The 15,405-nt window shown below is 32.4% G+C and overlaps 1 long non-coding RNA gene across 2 annotated transcripts; it reads left to right on the top strand.

The window, feature by feature from the left end:
* Positions 1–6,126: 6,126 nt before the first annotated feature.
* Positions 6,127–7,977, top strand: LOC111395932. Of its 2 annotated transcripts, none has more exons than XR_002702889.1 (3): positions 6,127–6,170; positions 6,249–6,340; positions 6,734–7,977. It is a non-coding gene; the product is annotated as an uncharacterized LOC111395932 (long non-coding RNA). The 2 variants fall into 2 exon arrangements; XR_002702888.1 differs by having other exon boundaries at positions 6,132–6,170; positions 6,277–6,340.
* Positions 7,978–15,405: the final 7,428 nt, after the last annotated feature.

Genomic DNA, 15,405 nt, shown 5'->3' with positions numbered 1-15,405 from the left:
TTTTTCACTAAAATGAAAGGGACAAATATTGTTATGATTCTAATGAAGTTAAATTTGGATGTGGTATATGATTGTGAAGGTATTAGAAAGTGGAAATTAGCTTCGATTGATTAAAGGAAATTTAGGAAAATTTCGCAATTCTCGGGGAATTTAGTTTAATTATTATATCATTAGAGATTAAATGTTTCTTTATTTTAATAGTGATTAAATTAGTTATTTGTAACGTATTACATGTGGTGACGAAGAATTGGAAAAGCTTACCGACGGCCTAGTCTGTAGCTCGTATTAAGTGAGTGGATAAAGCTTATTTTTCAGAAATAAGTCTTCTTTAAATTTTAAAGTTATTTATTTTATAAAGTTGACTTCATAGCATGATTTTCAGAATAAAATGAATTTTATTATCAATTGCTTTTAAAGTTAAATTCAGTTCAGTTAAATTATTTTAGTAGCATGTTATATTCATATTACATGTTTTAGTATAGTTAAAGTTATTTCTAAAAATCACCAGAAAGTGCCCAGGTGATTTTACTCCAATTTGCACTGATGTGAATGTGTTTCCACAGTGTATGACTAGTTATAGTGATTTTACCCGCTTTGTACTATCGTGAATGTGTTTCCATAGTGTATGACCAGATTATCAAAGGTCTTTGGGACCCACTCTCATACACACATGGGCTTTGGGCCGTGTACTAGGGTGATTAGCCTTTGGGGCGGCTCTGCGTACATATGACCAGATTATCAGATTATCAGCTATCAGATTATCAGATTTGGATGGCTTTGTCTTGTACATTGAGATTACTCGGTACATGAGTAAGGCTATTCATTGGGTACTCTTTTTCGTGTGATTTTTCAGTATTTATTCAGTTCTCAAATTTCATATTATGGAATTCTGTTAATTCAGTTTTTAGAATAAAGCTTTCAGTTTCTAGTATTGAGCAGCAGCAATATTTCATAGATTTTCATGAATATCAGATTCTTTATATTTGTTATACCTTACAGATACTTATCTAGAATTTAGAACAAAGAATTTTATAATGTAATCATGTTTAGTTTTTAAAAGTATTACTAGATTCAAAAATTCTCAAGGATTTAATAAAGTTAACATTTTTAGAATGTTAGCATAAATGGAAAAAGTATTTTTATTTACAAAATTATCCACTCACTGAGTTATAGGCTCACATTTTTTTTACAATTTCTCTTATCAGATAGTAGTTGAGTTGAGCACTACTGGGCCAATTGATCTATCGAGTTAAACTATAAAATGTTAAGTATTGTATGACTCATCTTATTAGTTTAACAGTTCATATTTTGGAATAAACACATCTTTTGGTCAGAAATTAGTTCCATGTTTTGGGCCTGCTATGTTTTGTATATATTATGCATTTTGGGTACTGTGGTTTATAAATTGTTGCAAAGGTCAAATTGCCAGTGTTGTATTTGAATAGTTGATTTTCTGTGAGCCAGTGTGCCCTATTTTAAACTATATGCATCTGTTTGGGATATTGGATTATATATTTCAGGTGGTTTTAGTCTATAATTCAGGGGGAACTCTGCCAAAATTTTTACAAAGCATATCATAGTCAATACAAGTCGATGTTGCCTTGATGGTGGGTCCGGCACTTAACTGGTATCTACTATCGACGCACGACGTGTGTCGAGTCTATTAGGATGATTCGGGACGGGTCGTGTCAATTGGTATCAAAGCATGATATAGTTGTTGTTAAGCTCGAGTAATTCATAAGTTCTTATTCAGAATTGTATGTCATTGAGACTGTTAGCCGTGACATGGTGGCAAAACTCACAGGCTCCAATATGGTATTTGAAATTCATATTACCCTTGATAACGAATAAATGGCAGCTAAGAAACTAGAAGGATCTTTATTGATTTGGGCATAATAATTATGGGGATGTTATTGATAATTATCCGATTGTAAGATGAGTTGTTAGAATTGTCGTGTTGGCGCTATGTTAAATTTTCTCTAATATATTAATAATTGTGCTATAGATCCAACATGCAGTTGAGCAAAGAGTATAACTTTTCTTAGTAATGAGATTTATTGGGTTATGAGTTTCTCTTATGACTACAGGAAATGTCTTGTAGATGCCTTAGATGATAAGTATGGTCTAATGTTGTTATATGTATAGTTGGTGACGTTATGAGTTGAAATCTTGATTGCCTTGTAAGGTAAATAATTGAGGTACTATGAGAATTATTGTAGAAAATTGTGATCATATTTAGTATATGGAGGAAGATGCATATATTAGAAAATCAAAATGTGGAGATATGATAAGGAATCTTGTTTATGACAAATAAATAAATAATGAAACCATATGGAATGGTGATTCATGACGAAAAATGATGTTATTAAATATGTTTTACTTTGTGATTTTGAGTAAATTAATGTGATCGTGGCCTATCTTCTGTTGATTCAGGGACAAGCAAGTATCTAGGTTTGTATTTCAACTACTATTGAAGGAAAGAAGGATTGGAATTTATCTTGATATGTACATATCTAATGGGTGACATGAATAAGAAATAGCGTAACGTTGAAGAACGTGAGAAAATTAGCATGATTAAATGTTGAGATCATACGGTATTAAGATATTCAATATAACAAGGTTTTATGATTCCAAAGGACATTATGAATGGTGGTGCACTAAATTTATAATTAGTGGTACGTCAAAATAATATTGGGATTATTGTGTTAGATTAAAATCCATTGAGAGGACATGTTAAATTATAAGTATAAGTTGAGTTCTATGAGTTTTGTTTTGCTATTGGATTATTATCTATGCAGTTGTGATTTTAGATTTCATGAATTAAGAATTTCATTCTCATCGAAGTAATATGATAAGGAATTCATGGATGACAGGTTATCTTATTGTCGAGACTAGGATTAAAGAATGTTTATTTTGGATATGATGGTAACTTAGCTAAGGTTATTCTAGCATAAAACTTTTATAGACATTTGAAGATCAGTAAGGATTTAGATTCACATTGCGTTATCGAGGTCATGGCATTCTAGTATGGGAAATAAATTTGGTGTCGAGATGATATTTATTAAAAAGGAAAAACAAAATCTTGATGGTACATTAATGTGTGAAATGTCCCTTGATAGTTATAAGGAGCACTATTTTTGTAATCTTAAGGAAATAGGTATAATCAAATGTATCAAGTTATACAATGTGACCATAAATGAGAAGGTTACATGATATGGTGAATGGCAAGTAAATTAATGTTATGGTTGTCCTATAGCCAAATAATGTGATGAGATATTTGGGTTATTAAGTTGTTAATTTTGTTAACGCCATTTGTTGGATTAATATGTTATATTACATACCATTTGGAGGCTTTGAGCTAAATTATGGAAGTTACGGTGAATTTGATCAATTTTTAGTAAAGTAATTTTTGGATTAGTTTCGATGTACTTTTGGATTTCACGAATAAAATATTCTATTCTTATCGAGATCTATTAGCTATGGAATATATGGATAATATGTTGGATAATCAAAGTATATGGTGATTGTCTAATGCAAATTTTACTCGATTGTCGAATCATAAGCTATGGATTATATTACAGATCGTTAAAGACTTATGATTAAAACATGATATATAGATGGCTATATTGGAGTAGACATTTAGAAATTGTGGCATCACATGGTGGAAAGATCAATACTTACTAACCACATGATGTTAAAGTATATTTGTATTCGAAGGAGTTGAACTTGAAGTTGTGTATATATTATCATTGGGTGATATAGAATTAAAGGAAATGAACACCATTTTGAGCTATCCCAATTGTTGTTGGGGATACCTAGAATGTTAGAAATCATGAATAATTGAATTTTTGCAGATATTGTCAGTTGAGAATGGAAGTGGTTACCCTTAAATATTTTTCATTTGGAGCTCTAGGTATATAGAATGGAGACGAAATGATATTGGGATCATTTTTGATAAACCGATAAAGATTCTTTTCAAATGATATAGTCAGTTCATGAGATAAATTTATAGAATTGCATATAAATAAGATTATAATTTATATGGTGGAGTTGAGTATCTGTCTTTGCCTTAGTTGTAAGGGGTTATAAGATTAAATTACATTGTGCTGCTTCTTTTAATAGAATGTCAGACACGATGAGTACAAGTTCAGAAGAGAGGTTATCAACTATGGTTTGTTAATTAAAGAGGGCTTGGATAATTATTTATTTTTCATGGATTTGATCTATAAGAATTAGACATAAGTGGCAATAATTGAGGTTATTTGTATTGTTGAAATACTCCAAGGAAATATTTATTGTGATGAAATTGGCAAAAGGAAGTTATTTAATCTTAATAGGTAACCACTGTTTAAAAAAAAAAAAGGATTAGAGGATAGTTCAAATCATGACAAAAGGTGAAGTTTTGGAGAATATGAAAAGTAATATCTTGAACTTCGAATTGGGAAATAGCTGAATTTTTCTAAGATTTGGTAAAATGAAATGATTGAGAATATTCATATATTGGCCTTTGTGAGGGTCCAATTTATTAATGATGAAGTTTACAGCAGGTTTATCTTGGTATTTAAGAATGTATTGTCTATTTCTAAGGCTTAGTAAGTGGATGTTAGATTTACCTTATGTTTTCATATTATTACTAAAGTTGAAGAGAACTTAACTTAGAAAAGCCAAATAAGGTGTAAGATATGAAAGAATGAAAATGTGTTTAGTGAAAGGTTGTTGGAGAAATTATTGGCATGTGAGGATGAATTGTGTACTCTATGTCTTTATATGTTTGAATCTTAGCAAATTGAATTTCAAGGATGAGCTAGTAAGCTTATATGGTGCTCTACTATCTGTGGTGTCTGATAGAGATCTTCACTTTACATTTAAATTTCGGCATAGTATGTAAGAACCCATGGGTACTAAACTACATTCAATGTAGCTTTTCATTCTCTGATAGATGGTCAGTTAGAGAGGACCATACATATTCATAAGAATATGTTAAGGGTGTGTGTATTAGAGTTTTAAGGTAGTTGGAATACCTAATTGTCGTGGATGGATTTACTTACAATAACAATTACCACTCCAGTACAGAAATGTCTTCTTTTGAAGTTTTATATGGTAGGAAGTGTAGAACACCAGTTTGCTGGTATGAAAATGGTAAGAGAAAATAGGCCCTAAATTAGTTCAAATGACTTTAGAAAATGTGATATTGATCAAAGAAAAGTTGAGAGCAACGCTAGATAGACAGAAAAGTTATGCAGATAGACGCGGGAAAGATCTTGATTTCATAGTAGGAGGTAAAGTTTTTCTAAAATTGTTGCCTTGGAAAGGGGTTTTGAGATTTGGCAAGTGAGGAAGGTTAAGTCCACGATACATTGAGTCATATAAGATTATTAGATGGATTGGTCCAATTGTGTATAGATTAGATTTGCCAACTGAATTATCTCGGATCCATGATCTTTTTCATGTGTCCATGCTTCGTAAGTACATTGCAGATCCTTTTCATGTTCTAAAGTCTCATCCAGTTCACTTGATGGAGAATTTGACTTATATAGAGGAGCTAGTGAGAATTCTAAATAGAAAGGTGCAAATTCAGCAGAACAAGACAGTTTCACTTGTTAAGGTACTTTGATAGAATCAGATAGTAGAAGAGGCTACATGGGAGCATGACAATCAGATTCGTGTTCAATATCCTCATCTATTTGTTACCTAATCAGAAGCCAGTTGAATTTCAAGGACGAAATTCTTCTAAGGAGGTAAGATTGTTACAACCCACATTATTTAGTCAAAAGTCAAGAGTTGAATTTTCAAAGTCAAAGTCACATAGGGACTTAAATGAAATAAATGTCTTTATTGGGACTTGAATTGACTAAAATATTTTATTGGGGTTTATTTTGCAATTGACAATATATGAGAGTTATATTGGATGCAATTGGAAGTTGAAAATTTACTTATACATTTTTGGGAAGTTTAGGATTTAAATGTTAGCTCATATTAGAGAAGAGGGACTTTTCTTGCAAATTGAAGTTAGTGGGTTTTTAATGCCTTTGACCATCACTTTTTCTCTGATAAATCACACACACACACACTAGAAGAAAGAAAGAACCGGCAGAGAAGAAGAAAAAGGGAAAGAAAGGAGGGAAGAAAAAGAAAAGGGAAAAAAGGAAGAAGAGAAAGAAAGGAAAGAGGTAGTTCTAGGTTCATTTCCATTTTTCCTCTCTTTTTATTTTCTTCAAGAGGTAGATATATTTTATGTTAAATTCTAGGGTTTTATTTTGGCTCGAAAATTTTCAGATTTTTGAGAGGAATACTACTTGGAGCTCAAGTTATTAATTCTTGAATTTCTATCTATACTAAGGTAAGGAGATATTAATTTTTTTGGACAAAACCTAGTTTTTAAATTTGATGATTGAGCATGGATTATTTGTGGAAATGATTACATTAATGGAATTATTCCCTTGGAAGAATGATTTTGGGGAATGATAGATATATTAATTTGGTTGTATTATGATTTCTCGTTTTTCACTAAAATGAAAGGGACAAATATTGTTATGATTCTAATGAAGTTAAATTTGGATGTGGTATATGATTGTGAAGGTAATAGAAAGTGGAAATTAGCTTCGATTGATTAAAGGAAATTTAGGAAAATTTCGCAAGTCTCGGGGAATTTAGTTTAATTATTATATCATTAGAGATTAAATGTTTCTTTATTTTAATAGTGATTAAATTAGTTATTTGCAACGTATTACAGGTGGTGATGAAGAATTGGAAAAGCTTATCGACCGGCCTAGTCTGTAGCTCGTATTGAGTGAGTGGATAAAACTTATTTTTCAGAAATAAGTCTTCTTTAAATTTTAAAGTTATTTATTTTATAAAGTTGACTTCATAGCATGATTTTCAGAATAAAATGAATTTTATTATCAATTGCTTTTAAAGTTAAATTCAGTTCAGTTAAATTATTTTAGTAGCATGTTATATTCATATTACATGTTTTAGTATAGTTAAAGTTATTTCTAAAAACCACCATAAAGTATCCAGGTGATTTTACCCTAGTTTGCACTGATGTGAATGTGTTTCCACAGTGTATGACTAGTTATAGTGATTTTACCCGCTCTGCATTATCGTAAATATGTTTCCATAGTGTATGACTAGATTATCAGAGGTCTTTGGGACCTACTCTCGTACACACATGGGCTTTGGGCCGTGTACTAGGGTGATTAGCCTTTGGGGCAGCTCTGCGTACGTATGACCAGATTATCAGCTATCGGATTATTAGATTTGAATGGCTTTGCCTTGTACATTTAGATTACTCGGTACATGAGTAAGGCTATTCATTGGGTACTCTTTTTAGTGTGATTTTTCAGTATTTATTCAGTTCTCAAATTTCAGATTATGGAATTTAGTTAATTCAGTTTTTAGAATAAAGCTTTCAGTTTCTAGTATTGAGCAGCAGCAATATTTCATAGATTTTCATGAATATCAGATTCTTTATATTTGTTATACCTTACAGATACTTATCTAGAATTTAGAACAAAGAATTTTATAATGTAATCATGTTTAGTTTTTAAAAGTATTACTAGATTCAAAAATTCTCAAGGATTTAATAAAGTTAACATTTTTAGAATGTTAGCATAAATGGAAAAAGTATTTTTATTTACAAAATTATCCACTTACTGAGTTATAGGCTCACATTTTTTTTACAATTTCTCTTATCAGATAGTAGCTGAGTTGAGCACTACTAGCCAGTTGATCTATCGAGTTGAACTATAAAATGTCAAGCATTGTATGACTCATCTTATCAGTTTAACAGTTAATATTTTGGAATAAACACCACCTTTGGTCAGAAATTAGTTCCATGTTTTGGGTCTGCTATGTTTTGTATATATTATGCATTTTGGGTACCATGGTTTATAAATTGTTGCAAAGGTCAAATTGCCAGTGTTGTATTTGAATAGTTGATTTTCTGTGAGCCAGTGTACCCTATTTTAAACTAAATATATCTGTTTGGGATATTGGATTATATATTTCAGGTGGTTTTAGTCTATAATTCAGGGGGAACTCTGCCAAAATTTTTACAAAGTATATCATAGTCAATACAAGTCGATGTTGCCTTGATGGTGGGTCCGGCACTTAACCGGTATCTACTATCGGCGCATGACACGTGTCGGGTCTATTAGGATGATTCGGGACGGGTCGTGTCATTATGTTTCTTCATTAATTGAATCATCTTTTTTATCACAGTTCAGACACATTATGGATTTTGTACAGGTATGAAATTTTGAAAGTTTTTACTACCAATTTACAATAATATTGACTATGGATTAACAGCTGGTGTGTAATTCATTGTGGCCTCTACTTCTTGCTAAACTTATGTTGTGACTTCTCCAATTCAATTCACTGTAACCAATATTCACTCATCTATCTACAGTTGTCAGAATCAATTATAGCATTCTGGTGATTTGATTGTGCAAAATTCAAAATCAACATATTACAAATTCATTCCAGCTTATGAGGTCGCATAGCTATGTAGAATTTCTGTTTCAATTGCATCAACATCTGTCAAGGTACCTATATGCGATTGTGGGAATTGTGGGATTATTATTACAATAAGCATAAGCTGAATGGTGATTTGTATTATATTGCGACCAATGCATCTATTTGTGAACGTCTTCCGTATATATTATATTCAATTTGTGACTATTGATGGTATTCTAAATATTTAGATTTCTAACCTTTATGTTTGTGACCACTTCCGTTTTATGTGACCAGGAATTTTATTTTGATCAATACTTTTATTTGTGACCTTCTAATATGTATAATATATTTAATTGGTGACTGGTCCTATATTTTTCTAACCATCAAGTTGTAACATTTAAATTTGTGATCAGTGCTATAATATGTGACCATTGCAGTTATTTATGATTAGTACTGATATTCTTGAAAGGTCACAGGTTGTGCAATGTGGAAGTTACGGTGGATCTTACCACAATGGTTTCACTTGCAACAACATGGTGCCACTTACTAGGAAGAGGAAAAATTGAATGGAAAAAAAAAAAAAAAAATCGACGAAAGGTCGTCATATAGTACAGCAATTTGTGTAATAACATCATGATATTCCTTTTGCTTATAATTTCTTTCTATTTATTCAAAGTTTGTGTAATGTTGAATTAACTGAGTTGAAATAATATTCGAATAAGTTTTACTATTCGTCATGAATTGTGATTTGATCTTATGCACAAAAGGGTCAAAAGTGTTTAACAATAATCTCATTTGATGAAATATTTTTACGACTAAACTTGTTATAATGTTGCTAAATTGTTTGTGATCAGATTTGTGTGAAACTGTGACTATAAACTTTCATCGTATGACAAGTATGTGTGAAGTTGTGATTGTTTTTGACTTGTTGTAAAATTGTGATCTAATTTGATTGTTGTGGATATTGCGACGATATCGTATGATTCTGGCTGATCGTGACCTATAATGCATTGAATGTGACCTTTTGTTTGTGACTGTGATATATTCTACTAAGGTCCCATTTGGAAAGGATTTTGAGAATTGATTTTTTGACCGTTAGAAGAAAAGTGGGGTTTACCTGTGAGAAAAGAAATAAAAAATTATGGCTGGAATAATGAAATAACGGTCAAAAAATCCCTTCCAAACACGCTCTAAATACATTATAAACTATGACCTACATGCAAAGTTGTACATGAAGTTAGTGGATATCAGCCAGAGTATTTATGTTCATGCATACTAACTTTTTAATCCAAAGATAAGTTTTCATACATTATAATCATCAATTCCACAAATCTCAAAATGCAGTGACAAACATAAAGATTCCGTTGTCCGTAGTATTATAATGGTAAAATACCAACGCACATGTACATAGTCAATATTCATCTACATGAACATCTACATAAAGATCATACATGAAACTCCCCATTGTAAAATATTCTGGTTATAGAAAATTCAATATATATCTTCATTTCCCATGCCTTTTAATTTGTGTGATTTGTCTATTTTTACACAACAACGATGCAATTTCAAGCCTGGCTCTACTAGCATCAAATGACATGACTTTTCTTGAGAACCAATAGTGTTTGGAAATTAGGTATTTCCAATCCTACATAAATTAGAACGTTGTACATGGCATCAAAATCACGTGTAAAAATGTCACAAACAACACTTACACAAAATATTCAGTTTTGACTATGATCTATAATAAGTGTGACCTTTTATATAAAATTACATTATAAATTGTGACCTATGCAATCACTTGTATTTTGACATGTAAAATTGTACAAGGGCAATACTAATGATTGAGTGCATATCAGTATAAGTTATAGTTTCATGTAAATTTTACTTAAATGTATCTTAATTGAAATCTAAGGTCACAAAATCAAACCGGAAGTCACAAATGTTAACATTAAATATAATGGGATGAATTCACACTTGATTTATAAAAATAAAAGTTTAAGACTTGACTTTTGGAAAGTATAATTAAAAAATAAGGATTTACTTACTTTTCCCATAGATTTTTCCTTTTCATTCCTCATCACCATTGAGTCAAGACTGGTTTTCTTGTTCACTTATTTATAGATAACGTCGAAAATATCCTATTTTTCTCCAAAAACTTAAAAAATACTCTGTTTTACAATTTTTTTTTTCAAAAATAACCTTAATTAAAAATTACATTTTACAATTTACCTCCTTTTATAATGTTTAAAAATGCGTATTTTTCATTTAAAAGCAGCATTTCAATTTTTCATTACAAAAATATTTTCTATGAATTACATGTTAAGATAACATATAAGTTACTGTGTCAGTTTTAATGTGACATTAATATATTTGAATCTTTAATTTAAAACAACATTTTAAGTTAACAATATGTTGCTCTGTTAATATGTGTTATTGCACTCCTTATTATATGATTTGTGTGGTAAACATATATGCTACCGTTTTACATGTGTTAATGTGTTAATATGTTGTCATTCAATGCTATTTCTCTCCATCACTTACCTTATTTTACATGTTATGTGTTCTTATTTTGGAGTAGTAACATAAGTGTTATTTAGAGGGTAACATATGTGATATTTTTATTATGTCTTGCACTATTCCCATCATCATTGTCGCCTTCCAACACTTCCAACTGCTACCAATCGAATAAAAAACAAGTGAAAAAAAAAATTGAAATTCAAGTAAAATGACCATAAATAGAGAGTAACGCAAAGGTTTCCCTATTCTTTCTAGGGTAACATTTTTGTTACTCTCATTCCAAACCCTAACACCACCTTGTTCGACATTATTTTCTACCATCACCACTGTCTTCAACCACCAATTACGTTGAACATTGTTTTTTAATTACGTGTTTTATTTGGCCAAGAAAAGATATGTAACATCTTGAAACCATCGCACCAACATCATCACCTTCTCCTGCCACCACTGCACCAACAATCAACCCCAGCACCACTACGTAACCATCTACCATCGTAACACCATCAAGGATCTAGATTTGAGATAAATATCCACTCTTAGATTTAAATCCAAATCTATATCTTGATTTAAAATGTCAATCTCAAACAATTAAAAGAAGAAGAGAAGACATCGAAGAAAAACTTGAGCTTTAGGTAGCAATGGCATGATGTAGTGGTGTTAGTGACGATGGAGACTACAAGGGTTGGCGACAATGGCAACGAAGGTTGGTAGCGAGTTCGAATTTATTAGAAGAGATTTTTGAGGTTTAATTTTTATTTATTTTATTTTTTGAAATGTTGGGGAAATGCTAATCGGTTTAAAAGATGGGTATTATTGATTAGGATGAATTTACTAAAGCTTTGATTAAAAGGGGGTGATCCTAAAAATTAAAATTAAATGTTTTAGTATAAAAGAGAGGTCTATGAAGTAATCAAACCCTCAATTTAATTGTTGTATCCTTATTAACATCGTTATCCCTTCAGCTTAATTATTTGAGTTAATCCCAACACTTCAGTCCCAATTCGTAAAAGAGAGTATGCAACATTATTCAATTCGAAGAAAGTTGGTATTACAAATGATTGTTGTATCATAAGATAATTGGTAGTAGGCACTTTTTACTAGGGAGTGACAAGTTCAAATACATTAAAGTAAAAATAGTTCTAAATTAATGGAGTTACAGGATAATACTGAGGACTTGAATTCAAATAATTCTCATCCAGTTAATTTTTCTCAAATTGTTCATTTCATTTATTCAATAGACATGTATGATAAAAATAAAATATACTCCCAACACTTCAAATGGCAGAGTATCCCATGCTTGGATTTCTATTAAACACTACACGGATATTTTAGAATCATCCTACGTGTAATCAGTAATCTGTTGGTTGTATCTTAGGGATTAACAGCTTCTTGTGTACCCTTGAGCTATGAAGTACTCGAAATTCAACGTTTGCCCTTGCTTTCCTACCGTAACTACTCTGATAGTTCAAGAATTTAATTTGTTTGCTCCATAATCTTTTTATTTTTTTAATACTTTTACATCCCATCATTAAAGTGATTGGATTTGGACCTTTTGATGCCATGGTTCCCCGGGAGCCATGACTCTGAAAGAGTAGCGACCTTGTTTTGGTTGGTTGCTTGGACCAGTACAATAATTTGCATGCACCTGGTAGGAATTTACTTAACATGCATGGCGAAATATATATATATTTGTGCTTAAAGAGAAACTGTGATAAAGAATTATACATTCGATGAATTCCTTGAAAAATAGTTCTAGTCTATAATTCACAGCTATCTAATTGTTTAATCTCCAATGAGAATTCACACAGGGAACAAAATTGAGAAAAATAGGATTTTTTCTTGTGCTAGCAACAATATAATTATGTTTAGTTATGAATTTTCAAACCCTATCCGCCTATTAATATAAGTTTAAGTCGGCTTTGTCTGTCTCTTAAACTTAATCCAGTCCAATATTTAATTAATCCAATTAATTAAATTTGTTACACGAATTAATTAATCCAACTAATTAATTCGGACCTAATAACAGGCAGCCCAATTAACAAATTGTCCAACACTTGTCAATTAATTAATTGGTAAATCTTATTCTTCTAATTCTTCATTTGTGTGTGACGTTAGGTCTTTGATCACGATGTATAACGACGTGAATTATTATTTTGATATAATTAAAATTGATAAATTGAATACCTCATTTTAATTTATCATCAATTCACACTCATCATCCCAAATTGACATCTAGCAATGTGTCAGGACAATACATGTGACAAAAAATGTCACATGGTTTGACAAAACCAAACTTACATGTGACGAAAAATGTCACATGGTATGACAAAATCAAACTTACATGTGACGGAAAATGTCACATAGTATGACAAAATCAAACTTGTTCGTTTACTGTGAAACTATAATCATTTTATCAATATATCCAATCAATTTTGAGATATGGATATGCATCAATCTCAATTATCGATCATATCTTTCATTCCACTATTAAGTCAATATAAGTCGGACACTCATTTTGAACTTATGAGTTTACCTTGGACAAGAATTTCATTATTAACTTAACTGAACGAAATGTAGATTATAATCTCTCTCTATCTAAAAGTGATGAATTCTCTATCGATCATTCACAATCTTCACGTGACTCTTGACATACTCGAATGATGTCGTATTAACGACCCTCAGTAGAACTATATTTAATATCACCAACGTATGATTATCCTCATATAAGGCACTTCATGGCCTCAAGTCAAAGAAATAAAACATTGGAGATTAACCATTGACATTCAAATAGTTATCCATGTAAAATCTCTCCAACGGTTCTCTAATACTTTATTCTATAATAAAACATCCACTTGTTCATTTAAGTGTTACAATACTTTAGCTCATGTGATCAGCTACTTACTTAACAATTAAAAAATGCCACACGTGTTGGTCTATCCATAATAACGGTATATGTATTTAGTTATTACTTATGACCATGAATGATTTAAGATTTAGTCATATGTAATTTGTATCTCACAATCACATTTCCTTATGATTAACAAATTATCAAGGTTCAGCGATTCACAGCTAGTGGTCGGACAGATTGAAGGATCATTTGAAAGGAAGGAGGAGAAAATGAGTTTGTACTGTATGAAGGTTCAGGATCTTCAGCGAAAATTCAAGAGCTGTGAAATTACAAAAATTGCTCGAAAGGACAACGGAAAAGCCGATGCACTATCCAGGCTTATGTTTATGGGGGTAGACGGCCTTGACAGAACGGTTCACATTAAAACCATCACAGAACCCAGCATCAGTCAAATCCAAGACATCATGGACATTGACAACGAACCATCCTGGATGGACCCGATCATTGAATTCATCACAAACGGAAGTCTACCAAGCAATGCCAGGTTGGCCAGAAGCATCAGAGCCCGAGCTCCTAGGTACTGCATGATCAGCGGTGTCCTTTTCCGCAGAAGTATTACTCTTCCGTACCTAAGGTGTCTCAGGCCATCAGAATCATCCCAGGCCCTTGCTGAAGTTCACGAAGGTGTGTGCGGGAATCATCAAGGAGCCAGGGCCTTGGCCTTTAAACTCGTACGATACGGATACTACTGGCCAACTATGAAAAAAGACGCCTCAGAATATGTTAAAAATTGTGATAAGTGCCAGAGGTTTGGCAATATTATCCACTCACCAGCCGAAGACCTCACCAACATTAACTGTTCGGCCCCGTTTGAACAATGGGGAGTTGACATCCTCGGCCCCTTTCCTGTGGCAAGAGGTCAATTAAAGTTTGTTGCTGTAGCAGTAGAATACTTCACAAAATGGGTAGAGGCCGAACCTCTCGCCACAATATCGGAGCCCAAGCTAAGAGCCTTCACTTGGAAATCTATCATTTGCAGGTTTGGGATACCAAAGGTCCTCATCACCGACAATGGCAGGCAATTTGACAACCAACAGTTTAGAAACTTTTGCTCAAACCTTGGAATTGATCACTGTCTAACGTCAGTTTCGCATCCTCAGAGCAACGGTCTGGCCGAGGTAACAAATCGAATCATATTGCAAGACGTCCGAACAAGAATAAGCGATGCTAGAGGTTCTTGGTCCGACGAGCTGCCTTCTATACTTTGGACGTATAGAACGTCTCATAGGACAACCACAGGAGAAACCCCTTTTATGTTAGCTTATGGCATTGAAGCAATGGTCCCAGTGGAAATTAGACTGCCAAGCCATAGGAGGCTCGTGCCAGAAACCTCGGAGCATACAACTGAACATCTTGATCTCTTGGAAGAAGTACGGGAGCAAGCCGCTATAAAAGTGGCCTCTTACCAAGCAAAGACAGCAAAACATTTTAATCGCAAAGTCAAGGCTCGGAGGTTCAGAGCAGGCGATTTGGTCTTGAGGAGGGCCGAAGCAGCAGGCCACCCCCCAGGGAAGCTCGGGCCC

This window comes from Olea europaea, chromosome 6 (genome assembly GCF_002742605.1).
Source record: "Olea europaea var. sylvestris chromosome 6, O_europaea_v1, whole genome shotgun sequence".
Taxonomy (NCBI): Eukaryota; Viridiplantae; Streptophyta; class Magnoliopsida; order Lamiales; family Oleaceae; genus Olea; species Olea europaea.
Note: the sequence above shows the minus strand (reverse complement) of the source record. Positions and strands in the feature narration are given on the sequence as shown.